Consider the following 13,512-nt stretch of genomic DNA (forward strand, 5'->3'; position numbering starts at 1 on the left):
GCACACCACAATTCCGCGACAGCCGCTAATGAGACCAAAACGGGAGCACATATCTGTGAACCTGCAAATGGAGACCCCTAAGCCATTCTGTTCTTCCACCACCCCCCGCTGCACGGCTACACCACTCGTATCAAGCACAGCACACCTAACACATATTCAGCGCTGAACAGTGCATGGACGGTCGACGCAGTCGCATTTACATGACTTGTAGCGAGCAGCACATCCCTCGATGTCCGTTAAGCAAAGTCGGACACGGCGACGCCACATCGCGGTTCGTAGAACTTCGCTGCCGAGGCGCTAGGCCAGTTCGACATTTCAATTGTCAAGGAAGCACGGGTCACACAACGCAGATTCTGTACTGCCAGAGCTCACCGAGGCGAAAGTCGCACTGCCGCACCACCACTACTCGCGGCTTTCCGCCAAGTAACACAGAACCTAACACCAACACACAAGCAACGCAAGCACGATCACATAAGCAACGTTGAACAACGCACCGTCCGCGCGAGCCGGAGAACGATCACGCCGAGAACGAACACACCACGGCGCCGCTCGGCGCCACCATCATGCCTTCTCAAAAATCCCTAAACGATCCTGTCCCTAGGCACCTATGATCAGGTCACGTGAGGGATTTTTATACGGAGAGCACCGGGAACGAGAGTTATCCCTTGGCGCCGTTGCTAGGGGTGACATCACGGCGTCCCGCAGGCTCGTAAGCCAATAGCGTGGTGCTGCGGTTGCCATGCGTTGTACTTTCTGGATATTCCAAATACGCGCCCGGGCCGTACCTTGAAAGCGATCTGCGAAGACAGTATATTGGTGCATCGAGGGCTCACCCGAGCTCTTGCTCCCGCCGCTCACTTGGCAAGAGGCAACATTGAGGGAAATTCGCTAGCTGCTGCTGCCACGCTTTCTCACTCGTGTTTCGACAGCGAGTGTGCGTTGTCATCGAGTGAGATGTGTTCACCTTTGCTTGTGCATGCGTGACATGCTTATTTAGTTATTAAGGGAATGTTTACATGCTTACACAGCCCTAAAACCATCCTTACTTCGTACAGCCATTTACTAATTTGCTATCGCAATCGATGCTTCGCCTTACGGGTGAAACCGACATTTTCTTGCACACAATTCATCTGTTAGATAAAGTAGAGATCGACTGAGAATTTCCAAGTATTACTGCTCATTTAGAGAACACGTAGTTTTTTCGCGTAACCGCCCATGCCAATGGCACCGTTGGCACCTAAACGAGGCGGTCGTATAAGCAGGTATATCGAAGCTAAGGGCCTGCGCCTGTTCACGATTCGGGATTAAACGAAAACAGTGAACCTTGGAAGCTGAATAAGGAGTCGGCATAATACATAAAAATACACCCATGTGCGTGGTCACCTTATTTAGGGAAGCGCCCGCGAGCGCGACTGCCTGCCTTCGGAACCGCAACATACCGATGCATCGCGTCTTCGCTTCTCGCATTTTCTGTTCGCGCTATACCAAATGAATAGCTTATTTAAAATCCGTAAGCTCAAATCCACAAAAGCAGTTTCTGGATCATAATGGCTCAGCTGCTCAGGTCCACCGGTAGCAGACGCACGAACTCTGTGATTGATAACCCTAGCCACGGCTGTGCTCGATCGGTATCACCTCAATCTGTGTGCGGCTGGCTGGTGCGGTTCCTAAGGTAGGCCGTCACGTGAAATGGCCGCCCGCACGTTTACTGACGTGCGTCCGCTTGCGGCCACCTCCTTGATGCACTGCGGACGGAAGCGTCTGTTCTCTATGCGCCACAGTTTTTTCTGCTGGTCCCAGCGGATCGAGAAAGTAGATTTGTCGGAGAAGACATTTTCAATCCGCCACCCTGCAGCTGCGGTGTTCCACAGCGAACTTCAGGCGAGCAGTTTTGTTGGCAGCTGTGAGAAGAGGTTTCTGGGCACCGATGCGACTTCGGACCGCGGCTTACCTTAACCTTCGCTGTACCGTGCTGTCACATTTGCCAGGTGGAGGGTATTGCGCAGGTCTTTCGACCTTTGAAATTGCTTCTCATTGACTGTTATAACAACTTGTAGGTCTTGGCCCATCGATGCGGCGTCGGGTCGCTTCCTGTGCGGCCAATCGTTAATGCGTCCTTCCTCTCGGAATGCTTGGACTATCCTGTCGACGGTATTCAACTGGCCATCTGTGAAGCCAGCATTGTTGGACTGCGTGCAACCTTTCTTTGACAATTCGACGACTTCGTCCAACATTTGAAAGTGCTCCCCGCATTGTTAGGCGCTGAAACGCAGGTGACTGCTAGGCACAGACAGCCGTGGTCCACTTTAGAAGCAAAGATCACGAAAAATAAATGCAGGCGTATAAGTGCTCAGCCAACACCGCCTAGATATAAGCAAATCCTGTCTATGACGTCAGGCTACGTCACGGCCGATCCCTCAGTAGTCACGCAGCTTGATGGCTCATTGGATGCGACTGCATGCACGCAATGATATGAACTGGTGTCATCGCTAGCGGCCGGTGACACGCAATAAGCTGCAGATTCGTAGCAACGCTAGCGAGGCGGGAGTGCAAACAGTTGCCGGAAGCGCCCTTTCCACTTTGTTTCCGACAGCGGCCGCCGCGACTCAACCCACGTCGGGTACGTTCGAGGCTGTTTGCCACGCGTTCGCACGCTCCCTCATTCCTCACGATAGTACATGGTGCTATCTTTATAACAACGATTCTATTTGCGGAATCAATGCGTACTTATGTATACCATCAAATATAGGGGCGTAATACATTTTTTTCTCGGAGCATAGTACTGATAAATAAAAGGTATACATCCTTTAGGACGTGTATTGTCTCACAATTACCGTCATCCGTCTAGCCCACATTTCCTTAACTGTGCGAGCCCGGTACTTCAAGTTACGGCCTGCGCGGTCACAGAGCATGACACAGCGTTCTCGACAGGAAACTGGCGAACGCTGAGTTTTCAAGAAAGAAAAGGCAATCAAGGCAGATGACAATTATTGCTATCGAACAAGATAAGCCGCAAGGGTGTGAACTTTATAATCTTAGCAATGTTTATCGCGACATTAGCGGGACCTACCATGCGATAAATGTTCATGCCATATAATAAGATTGATAGTTTGCTGATGCTAGAGTCACCATAGATGACTATATGTTGCAATTAACCTGGTCAACTCGTTCGTGCTCTTACCGAGAACCACTGTCACTAACGACGGACCGGCAGGTGCATTTCTTGCAGTAAAGTGCAAGAAAACCATCGAGCAAAATCTTCCTTACTTTGCTTTTGTGCTCACGCAGCCTATCTTTGAGGCGTCTGGCAGTCTGGCCAGCGCACTCTAAACTTATCCACAGGGGAATTGTGAAGACGTGCTTAAGTCATGCCTTAAAAAAAAATATGGCAACTTCTGGTCAACGCTAGTTTCACGCAACAATCGAAACGCATTTGCGGCTGGTCATTCAAATCGTATGACTGTATCGGTAGCGGAAGTACTGCTAAAGCAGATTCAGTTCAAAGAAACGACATGTCCCAATAGAGAGAACGTCAGCAGTGATACATTCATCGACTGTCGCACCGCCTCAAGAAAATTGAACACTGTAGTAACATAAGTGTTGCGTTTTCAGCCACAAACAAGCTAAGCAGTCTTTGCAGGAAGACCAGGTCGCAATAAGTAAACGAGCTGTGGAAATAAACACAGCGAAAGGTTTGTCGAGTGTAAAACTGGCATCATTTAGCACATTACGACGACATACGGAGCTGGCTACATCGGCCAGCTTGGCCTCAACGATAGGCTACGTGAACATTTAGGCAAAGTAAGCAAGAAGCAGTCTGATGGTTTTCTTGAGCTTCACTGCAAGAAATTCACCTACCGACCCCTCTTTACCCAAACAGCGATTCTGGGCAAAAGTGTCAACGAGTTGACCAGGCTAATCATTGAAGCACAACACGTAGCCACCTACGGTGACGCTTGCATTAACAAATAATGTGTATTCTTATCGAGAAAATCATTTTGGCGCATTGTATAAATGTTTTGTTACAAGATCTGTCCCACATATGCAGCGATAGACGTTAGTATGACCCGAGCACTTGTTCTATTATGCACCGAGGGATGAGTACGTGAACGCTTTCATAATAAACCCGTCGAATGCTAGCGCCATGTGTGTCACTCTTGGGTCCCGTGTCGTAAAGTTGTACCACACCAACAACTCCAACCTAAGTCAACTACTCCGTGCGGAAATACACGGTTCGTTTGGAGCCCAGCTCAATATGCAGCGGGCGCCGAGGAAGCCACGCCCCCGACAGGCGACGTACCTTGCTGCAGACACTTGCGACGCCGAAGCCCCCGGCAAGCAGAAGAGGCGGCTTTTGACCGGAAAATGCCGCAGACAACCGAGCCCGCAGCAAGGAAACACACGTGCACCGGCAGCGACAGCAGCAAGAAAAGAGTCGGCGCGCTGGCGGCTGTTTAAATAAGTGGCAAGGCCGGTTCCAAGCCGGCGGCGAGGGGAAGGGTGCACGTGACGCCACCCCACGGCCTTCACCTGACGAGTCGGCCTGGTCGCGCAGAAAGTGTCGGCGAAAGGGTCTGAACATCACGGCCGGCCGCAGTACGCAACCTTCGTGGCGCCGGTCGAAGCCCGCTCTGCGCACACCAGTCGCTTTCCAGGAAACGCCTGACCAGCACGTGTCGCGCCGTTGCTGGCCGCCACTCGGCGACGACACAGATGCTCTCGGTTTGTAATCGAGATTAGTACACGTCTCTGCACGCGTCACGTCTTCCCGGTCTGCCTTTGGCTTTTCTACAGCCCGGCGAAAAATGCTGTCCAGTTTTGGCAACAGTAGCGAAAAATTTGAGACTAGCTACCAGCGGCGTAGCCAAAAATTTTGCTGGTGGGGGGGGGGGGGGGGCTTACATTGCTGCTCGACCTCCTACTTATAGAATTCGTCGATGGATCAAATAAATAAATAGTAACTGCAATTCCATTGCCAAAGATGCTGCAAACGAATTCTTGAAAGCTACGCACTGTCAAGACAAGTAGAATGTGTATGTTTTCATAAAATGTCATCCTCGCATGTCCCAAAAGTTGTGCCCGATATAACTGATATCAATGCTTCTATGCTTTTGTCTATTTAATACCTAAAGAAAATATCGCACAAGCTTAAGAACTATATCAGTTTGAAACCAGCAAAGTAGCGCATGCCGCTGACATGAAAAGTGTAAAGGTCACGAAATGAACAAGTGGAGGACAAATATTTCAATGAAATTTTGTCATTAAAGAACCTTGCTTATATTTTTGTACATATGAAACGACCAGGGGAAAATCTCAATGACGCTGTCCTTTGCTACAATGTATTGCGCCGGAGCAGCTGTCACCGGTCGTGCATTGTGAATAATTGCACCGAAAGTAAAGTCACAACAGAGAGCACGTGTAAAAAGCAGGAATAATTCACAATATACGAGGGCGAGTCAAATGAAAGCCCGATGTGAATATATGATAATCAGGTTACTTTATTTAAAGGAAGCCTTAATTGATCATTTATACATTTGTCTCACTGACTAACGTGTCGCTTGATTCCCGTCTCGTAAAATACCTTGGGTTGCTCCGTCAAAAAGACTAACTGCCTGTTTCACGTTATCGTAGGACACTAATCTGGTTGCCTTAAGCTGTTTTTTTCTGATGCTCCACAATGTTGAAGTCGCAGGCCGACGGGTCACGGCTGTATGGCAGATTTTCCAGCTTTTCCCACTTAAACTTTGCCAGTTTTGTATTTACCACATCAGTGACTTGAGGATGTCGTGGAGATGGTCCGGGATTGTCGTGGACCAAGATGACCCCACTCCTCAATTTTCCATGTCGTGTGTTCTTGATTGACAGGCAGTCGATCCGGCATTTCGCAATATCCAAAACGATTGATAATCTCTCCAGGTTTAGCAAATTCGTTCAGTAATGACTCCTGACGAAGGAAAAGGACAATTCAACACCTTTCCGGTGGTAATGAGAGCCTTAGCATTTTTGGGGGTGCTGAATTCAAATGTTTCCACTGTGAGTTTTGCCGTCCTGGTTGAGACACCTATTAGCGCCACCATGACTCATCCACCTTCCCAATAGCAGACAAGAAGTCGTCACCCTCATTGTGGTTCTGCATCAGATGAGTCAAGGCAGCGCCGAGCCTGAATTCGCTTGCTACGGCCGGCCCCATCTTGAAAGCAATCTGCGATGGAGACAGAGAGCACGAACTGCTGATAGTTTCGTGTACACTCCATTCTCGCCGCTTAGTTTGCGTTGAAGCGAGAGGCAGCACAAATGTGAATTCGCTTGCTGCTACAGGCCCCACCTTGAAACTGATCTGCGATGGACACAGGGAGCGCCAACTGCTGATAGTTTCGTGTACGCTGCGTTCTCGCCGCTTAGTTTGCGTTGAAGCGGAGGCAGCACAAATGTGAATTCGCTTGCTGCTACAGGCCCCACCTTCAAACTGATCTGCGATGGACACAGAGAGCGCCACCTGCTGATAGTTTCGTGTACGCTGCATTCTCGGCGCTTAGTTTGCGTTGAAGCGGAGGCAGCACAAATGTGAATTCGCTTGCTGCTACAGGCCCCATCTTGAAACTGATCTGCGATGGACACAGATAGCGCCATCTGCTGATAGTTTCGTGCACGCTGCATTCTCGCCGCTTAGTTTGCGTTGAAGCGAGAGGCAGCACAAATGTGAATTCGCTTGCTGCTACAGGCCCCACCTTCAAACTGATCTGCGATGGACACAGAGAGCGCCACCTGCTGATAGTTTCGTGTACGCTGCGTTCTCGCCGCTTAGTTTGCGTTGAAGCGGAGGCAGCACAAATGTGAATTCGCTTGCTGCTACAGGCCCCATCTTGAAACTGATCTGCGATGGACACAGATAGCGCCAACTGCTGATAGTTTCGTGTACGCTGCATTCTCGCCGCTTAGTTTGCGCTGAAGCGAGAGGCAGCACGAATGTGAATTCGCTTGCTGCTACAGGCCCCATCTTGAAACTTATCTGCGATGGACACAGAGAGCGCCAACTGCTGATAGTTTCGTGTGCGCTGCATTCTCGCCGCTTAGTTTGCGTTGAAGCGAGAGGCAGCACAAATGTGAATTCGCTTGCTGCGGCAGGCCCCATCTGGAAAGCGATCGGCGATGGACACAGAGAGCGCCAACTGCTGATAGTTTCGTGAACGCTGCATTCTCGGCGCTTAGCTTGCGTTGAAACTAGAGGCAGCACAAATGTAAATTCGCTTGCTGCTACAGGCCCCACATGAAACTGATCTGCCATGGACATAGAGAGCGCCATCTGCTGATAGTTTCGTGTACGCTGCATTCTCGCCGCTTAGTTTGCGTTGAAGCGAGAGGCAGCACAAATGTGAATTCGCTTGCTGCTACAGGCCCCATTTTGAAACTTATCTGCGATGGACACAGAGAGCGCCAACTGCTGATAGTTTCGTGAACGCTGCATTCTCACCGCTTAGTTTGCATTGAAGCGAGAGGCAGCACAAATGTGAATCCGCTTGCTGCTACAGGCCCCATCTTGAAACTGATCTGCGATGAACACAGATAGCGCCAACCGCTAAAAGTTTCTTGTACGCTGCATTCTCGCCGCTAAATTTGCGTTGAAGCGACAGGCAGCACAAATGTGAATTCACTTGCAGCTACAGGCCCCATCATGAAACTGATCTGCGATGGACACAGAGAGCGCCAACTGCTGATAGTTTCGTGTACGCTGCATTTTCGCCTCTTTGTTTGCGTTGAAGCGAGAGGCAGCACAAATGTGAATTCGCTTGCTGCGGCAGGCCCCATCTTGAAGCTGATCTGCGAATGACACAGAGAGTGCTAACTGCTGATAGTTTCGTGTAGGCTGCATTTTCGCGGCTTAGTTTGCGTTGAAGCGAGAGGCAGCAAAAAAGTGAATTCGCTTGCTCCGGCAGGCCCGATCTTGAAAGCGATCTGCGATGGACACAGAGGGCGCCAACTGCTTATAGTTTCGTGTACGCTGCATTTTCGCCGCTTAGTTTGCCTTGAAGCGAGAGGCAGCACAAATGTGAATTCGCTTGCTGCTACAGGCCCCATCTTGAAACTTATCTGCGATGGACACAGAGAGCGCCAACTGCTGATAGTTTCGTGAACGCTGCATTCTCACCGCTTAGTTTGCGTTGAAGCGAGAGGCAGCACAAATGTGAATTCGCTTGCTGCTACAGGCCCCATCATGAAACTGATTTGCGATGGACACAGTGAGCGCCAACTGCTGACAGTTTCGTGTACGCTGCATTCTCACCGCTTAGTTTGCGTTGAAGCGAGAGGCAGCACAAATGTGAATTCGCTTGCTGCTACAGGCCCCATCATGAAACTGATCTGCGATGGACACAGTGAGCGCCAACTGCTGACAGTTTCGTGTACGCTGCATTTTCGCCACTTAGTTTGCGTTGTAGCGAGAGGCAGCACAAATGTGAATTCGCTTGTTGCTGCGGCAGGCCCCATCTTGAAGCTGATCTGCGATGGACACAGAGAGTGCTAACTGCTGATAGTTTCGTGTACGCTGCATTTTCGCCGCTTAGTTTGCGTTGAAGCGAGAGGCATCGCAAATGTGAATTCGCTTGCTGTGGCAGGCCCCATTTTGAAACTGATCTGCGATGGACACAGAGAGCGCCAACTGCTGATAGTTTCTTGTACGCTGCATTCTCGCCGCTAAGTTTGCGTTGAAGCGACAGGCAGCACAAATGTGAATTCGCTTGCAGCTACAGGCCCCATCATGAAACTGATCTGCAATGGACACAGAGAGCGCCAACTGCTGATAGTTTCGTGTACGCTGCATTTTCGCCTGTTTGTTTGCGTTGAAGCGAGAGGCAGCACAAATGTGTATTCGCTTGCTGCGGCAGGCCCCATCTTGGAGCTGATCTGCGAATGACACAGAGAGTGCTAACTGCTGATAGTTTCGTGTAGGCTGCATTTTCGCCGCTTAGTTTGCGTTGAAGCGAGAGGCAGCAAAAAAGTGAATTCGCTTGCTGCGGCAGGCCCGATCTTGAAAGCGATCTGCGATGGACACAGAGGGCGCCAACTGCTTATAGTTTCGTGTACGCTGCATTTTCGCCGCTTAGTTTTCCCTTGAAGCGAGAGGCAGCACAAATGTGAATTCGCTTGCTGCTACAGGCCCCATCTTGAAACTTATCTGCGATGGACACAGAGAGCGCCAACTGCTGATAGTTTCGTGAACGCTGCATTCTCGCCGCTTAGTTTGCGTTGAAGCGAGAGGCAGCACAAATGTGAATTCACTTGCAGCTACAGGCCCCATCATGAAACTGATCTGCGATGGACACGGAGAGCGCCAACTGCTGATAGTTTCGTGTACGCTGCATTTTCGCCTCTTTGTTTGCGTTGAAGCGAGAGGCAGCGCAAATGTGAATTCGCTTGCTGCGGCAGGGCCCATCTTGAAGCTGATCTGCGAATGACACAGAGAGTGCTAACTGCTGATAGTTTCGTGTGCGCTGCATTTTCGCCGCTTAGTTTGAGTTGAAGCGAGAGGTTGCGCGAATGTGAATTCGCTTGCTGCGGCAGGCCCTATCTCGAAAGCGATCGGCGATGGACACAGAGAGCGCCAACTGCTGATAGTTTCGTGTGCGCTGCATTCTCGCCGCTTAGTTTGCGTTGAAGCGAGAGGTTGCGCGAATGTGAATTCGCTTGCTGCGGCAGGCCCTATCTTACAAGCGTTCGGCTTACGTAACGCACGGGCGGACGGTTTTTCTCATTCGGTAACCATAGAAATGCTTACGCATTTAAAAGCGAATCTAACCATCACCGCCTTGAAGATGTGGCTTTGCGCTTATATTCTATGCGCGTCTATAGGATATTCTGTTGCAAAATTTGAACGATTAATTTGGAACATGTGTGAGAACGAAATGGCAAGAAACGGTGAAGTACATTGCGGGGCCGCTTAATTTGTTTGGATGTGACAATACGATAGCTGTTTGGACTTTCGGCGTGTAATGGCTTGTGCGAAACGGCGCGCTTTTTCCGCGAAGATGTAGTTCCTTGCCCCCGGTGGGCACAGTGTTGTTGAGCGTAGAGCTTCCTTTCAGTGAAGCGAAATTGCCCTCTCCCAACAAGTGCAAAATAAAGCTGTGGTGGCGCTTTTTCACAGCCGGTAGTGGAGCCTGCTGGTGATGTTCAGCGTGCCTCCGTTGACGCATGTTACTAACTGTGCGTGTTTAAGTTTCTTTTAATCTTGTAAAAGCTGCTGGATTGTGGCTACAGAAAAAAGAATGCCAGGATATAATCCATTTGGAGAACGGAAGTGGTGCATCACGGTATCGTTCATAGTAAAAGCGCAGAGTTGCCTGGCGCTTCTGTAAAATTAAAGTGAAATATGTGCTTCTCGGCTGAGGCTCAAGGACGCCAAAATTGAAACGCACAGAGGTTTGGCAGATGTCATGCAGTTTGCACTAACTAGGTAAGAATATTCGAAACCAACCATCCGATTACTTAGATCACTGAGTATGTGCCACTGTGTGCGTTCGTGCCGCTCTTCAAGGAACCTCTTTCGCGCCGACATGATCCACTGTAGACGACGCAGGACTGAGTAGGTACCAGTTCACGAGGAAACTATTTGACGCACACTGGGTATGTGCTAAACGGTCTGTGCTGGTCTTCAATGACCATCTGTGGTGCCAACTTAGGTATGTGCCAGTATGCGTGTGCCGCTCTTCAATGAACGTCGTTGACGCCAACTTGGGTAACTATGTAAGTGCCAGCGGCAATGTGCCGATTCACAACAACGAAAAAAACCTCTTAAAGGGCAACTCCGGCGTTTTTATAACCATATAAGGATATTGTCATTTTCAAATGGCACTCACAGTCCTGTCACCGCTGGGTTGTTCAATTTGCTTAGAAATTCAACAATACTTTCAATTAATCAAAAAACGAGATACTGAAACTCAGACAGCTAGCTGCTTTGCGTGACGTCCCGATGAGTCGATGACATCTGAACCTAGACTGCCATAATGTAAACACGTCTAACGCGTGCTGAACACGCAGTACAGGTGTCGCTAACACCAGAGAAGCGAAGCTGATGATGTCTCCCGACAACACGAGAATCTTTCTCAGATTTTCCGAACTGAACAGCGGCGATTTCCGCGACAGTGGCGGTGTAGTCTCTGACGTCAGAAGCACAGGGTGGCCAATAAAAAATCATGAGCAGAGAACGCAACCAATCTTGAAAATTCATTTTCAGGAAACCTAAACGACTTGCAGCCATATTATTTGGCACAGATAATTATAGTGCAAATGTGAACGTATATTCAGAATTTTATTAAGCTCAGTGGACATCGAAAAATCGCCGGGGTCGCCCTTTAAAAGAGTACTAACAAAAAAATTTTCCATCTTGGTTTTTCCACGGCAATAAGTAGCTAATGACCCTGTAATCACGGCACGAAACATCATTTGCTCAAGAGCACGACAGGTAATTACTTGGAATCTTGTTTGTAGCGGCCAGTCCAAGTTTCGGTTTCAGAGAGCAAGGAGATGGCCATGGAAGGAATGTAAACACTGCTGGGCCCCTGATCGCACAAAATTGTGACGTACGCAGGCCTGCGCGCTCGCCGACGGGCGAGCTTCGTGTTGCTAGTTCGCCTGCTACGTCTGCACGGGCTTTGCGATGTCCTCGCCGTCATCATCGCCTCCGTTTCAGTCCTCCAGCGGTGACTATTTCCTGTAGGCGGGAGTCGCCGCCGTAGTAGACGTGGCCAACTACTTTTGATTGGATCCACTGCAAATCAAAGACTCGGAAAGTGCGGCCAGCAACAGCTATCAATATGCATACACACTGCTACAAGTAGCAGGAAGGATTCGTAGAGGGCGCTTTGAGAATGAAGCATATTCCGAAGCAGGACACAAGGTGGGGTAAAAGTCAGCACAGCATCAGGCTTGGGGTTACGCAGTCTTGGCAGAAGATAATCAGACTGCTCTAAGCATGGTGTGTTTTGTTTACAACAGGCATGCTCGAAATGAGCAAATCTGGCTGCTCTTCGACGGGGTCCTTTCTAAGCGTCCAGTGGCGCGCACGAACTCGGATCACTTCTGCCGCTCGTCGACGCCGACGGTAGCGAACGAGCAAGTGTTGCGTTATCCAGGGTAGCGTATCTCACCGCTGCCGAGTTACTGCGACGCCTGCTTATCGAAGCTCGACCGACGTTACTATTGGGTAGCGTGGCGCTGTCGGCGGGCTTCAGCCCTCCGGTAGACCAAGGCAACCAGGCAAGGACGAGACGATTTCTAGTGCGAAACTTGCACGGTTTATTTAATGGATCGTGAAATAATACGAGAAGAGAATTAAGTTAAAAAAAAGTATATAGCGGGGCCCTTTAAGTAGGCCCACCAAAGTCGTAGGCGAGATCTTGCACACATCAACGTCACGTGATATGCACTGAGTTCCACGGTGCTTGGCGACGGCACCCCTGCACCCGGTGACCTTTCACGAGCCCGCCTCCGCAGGGGCAACCCGCAGGTCGACGTTGGTTCGGGGAAACGCGTCTAGTGGCGGAAGGGCGGCTGAAGCGGTCTCTCCTGTAGAGCTTGACAGTTCGAGGAAAGGGTGTTTCTAAAGTCGCACACACACAAAGGGGCCTGTAAGCCCTGCGGGATGCCAGCCAGACCGGCAACTCCTCGAGACAACCACAACAAATTGGGAATTCACCCTTCGTTTCGATGAGGCATGGTGGTCGAGCATCCTTTTTGCACGGGGTGCTACATGCCAACCGGAGCACAAGCCAGGCGAGCTGGCAATCGCTAGGAAACGGCATAGGCCTAGATCGTTGACCGTCGGATCCGAGGCCGACGGCACATGCGATCCGTCCGTAGCTCGAAATAAAGCACCTATATCCGTCAACACAAACAAAGTCTGTACATTTATATCGCTCATAAATGACAATAATATTAGTTTTCCTGACACCGTTGGTAGGGATGAGAAAACACGTTAGCCAGGCGAGCCGCTTCGCAGAGACGATTGCTGCGGCGGCTGCGCTGACCGCTTGCGAGTCAAAATCGTGCCAACGGTTTACTATTTCGTGCAGCGTTTCAGGACATGCACACTTTCGAGGTCACTTTACTCTGAGTTATTTCTTGTCGGAAATAAATTTTAGCTGATTTTCCGCGCTGCCGTCAGCGGCGAAAAAAAGAACATCGGAGCCATTAGAGTGGCGAGAAACCTTGTCGGAGGGCCCGCCCCGATGACAGCGCAAATTGGTGACGTAGCGTTTTCTAGCTTGTTTACATCCCTCCCTTAATGTCGATGTCGCGAGGTGCTATGTTTCGCGGTTGGCTGCGCGCACGCGCACTTTAAAATTGGTTAGAATAATTCTAAGCTATATTCACCGTTTATATTTTGCAGACGATGTGTCTATGCCCACATCAATCGTTTACAGCGAAGACTCCAAATAAAACAACGGACGAAGGGAGCAGACACGAGACATCCACGTGGGCGCACTAACAACTGAGCGTTTTATTTCTTGACAAAGG

At 49.9% G+C, this 13,512-nt stretch overlaps 1 protein-coding gene across 8 annotated transcripts in view; it reads right to left on the bottom strand.

Moving 5' to 3' along the window:
- The window catches only part of LOC142590678 (phenoloxidase-activating factor 2-like), a 281,393-nt gene that overhangs the window by 102,979 nt on the left and 164,902 nt on the right, over positions 1–13,512 (bottom strand). For 2 of the 8 annotated variants that reach the window (XM_075703092.1, XM_075703088.1), the window contains exon 1: positions 4,301–4,449. The exons of the other annotated variants lie outside the window; for them this stretch is intronic. The gene's annotated coding sequence lies outside the window, so the exon portion shown is untranslated. Of the gene's footprint in view, positions 1–4,300; positions 4,450–13,512 lie in introns of those variants that run through there. 8 annotated transcript variants of the gene reach the window in all.

This window comes from Dermacentor variabilis, chromosome 8, assembly GCF_050947875.1.
Source record: "Dermacentor variabilis isolate Ectoservices chromosome 8, ASM5094787v1, whole genome shotgun sequence".
NCBI classification, from domain to species: domain Eukaryota; kingdom Metazoa; phylum Arthropoda; class Arachnida; order Ixodida; family Ixodidae; genus Dermacentor; species Dermacentor variabilis.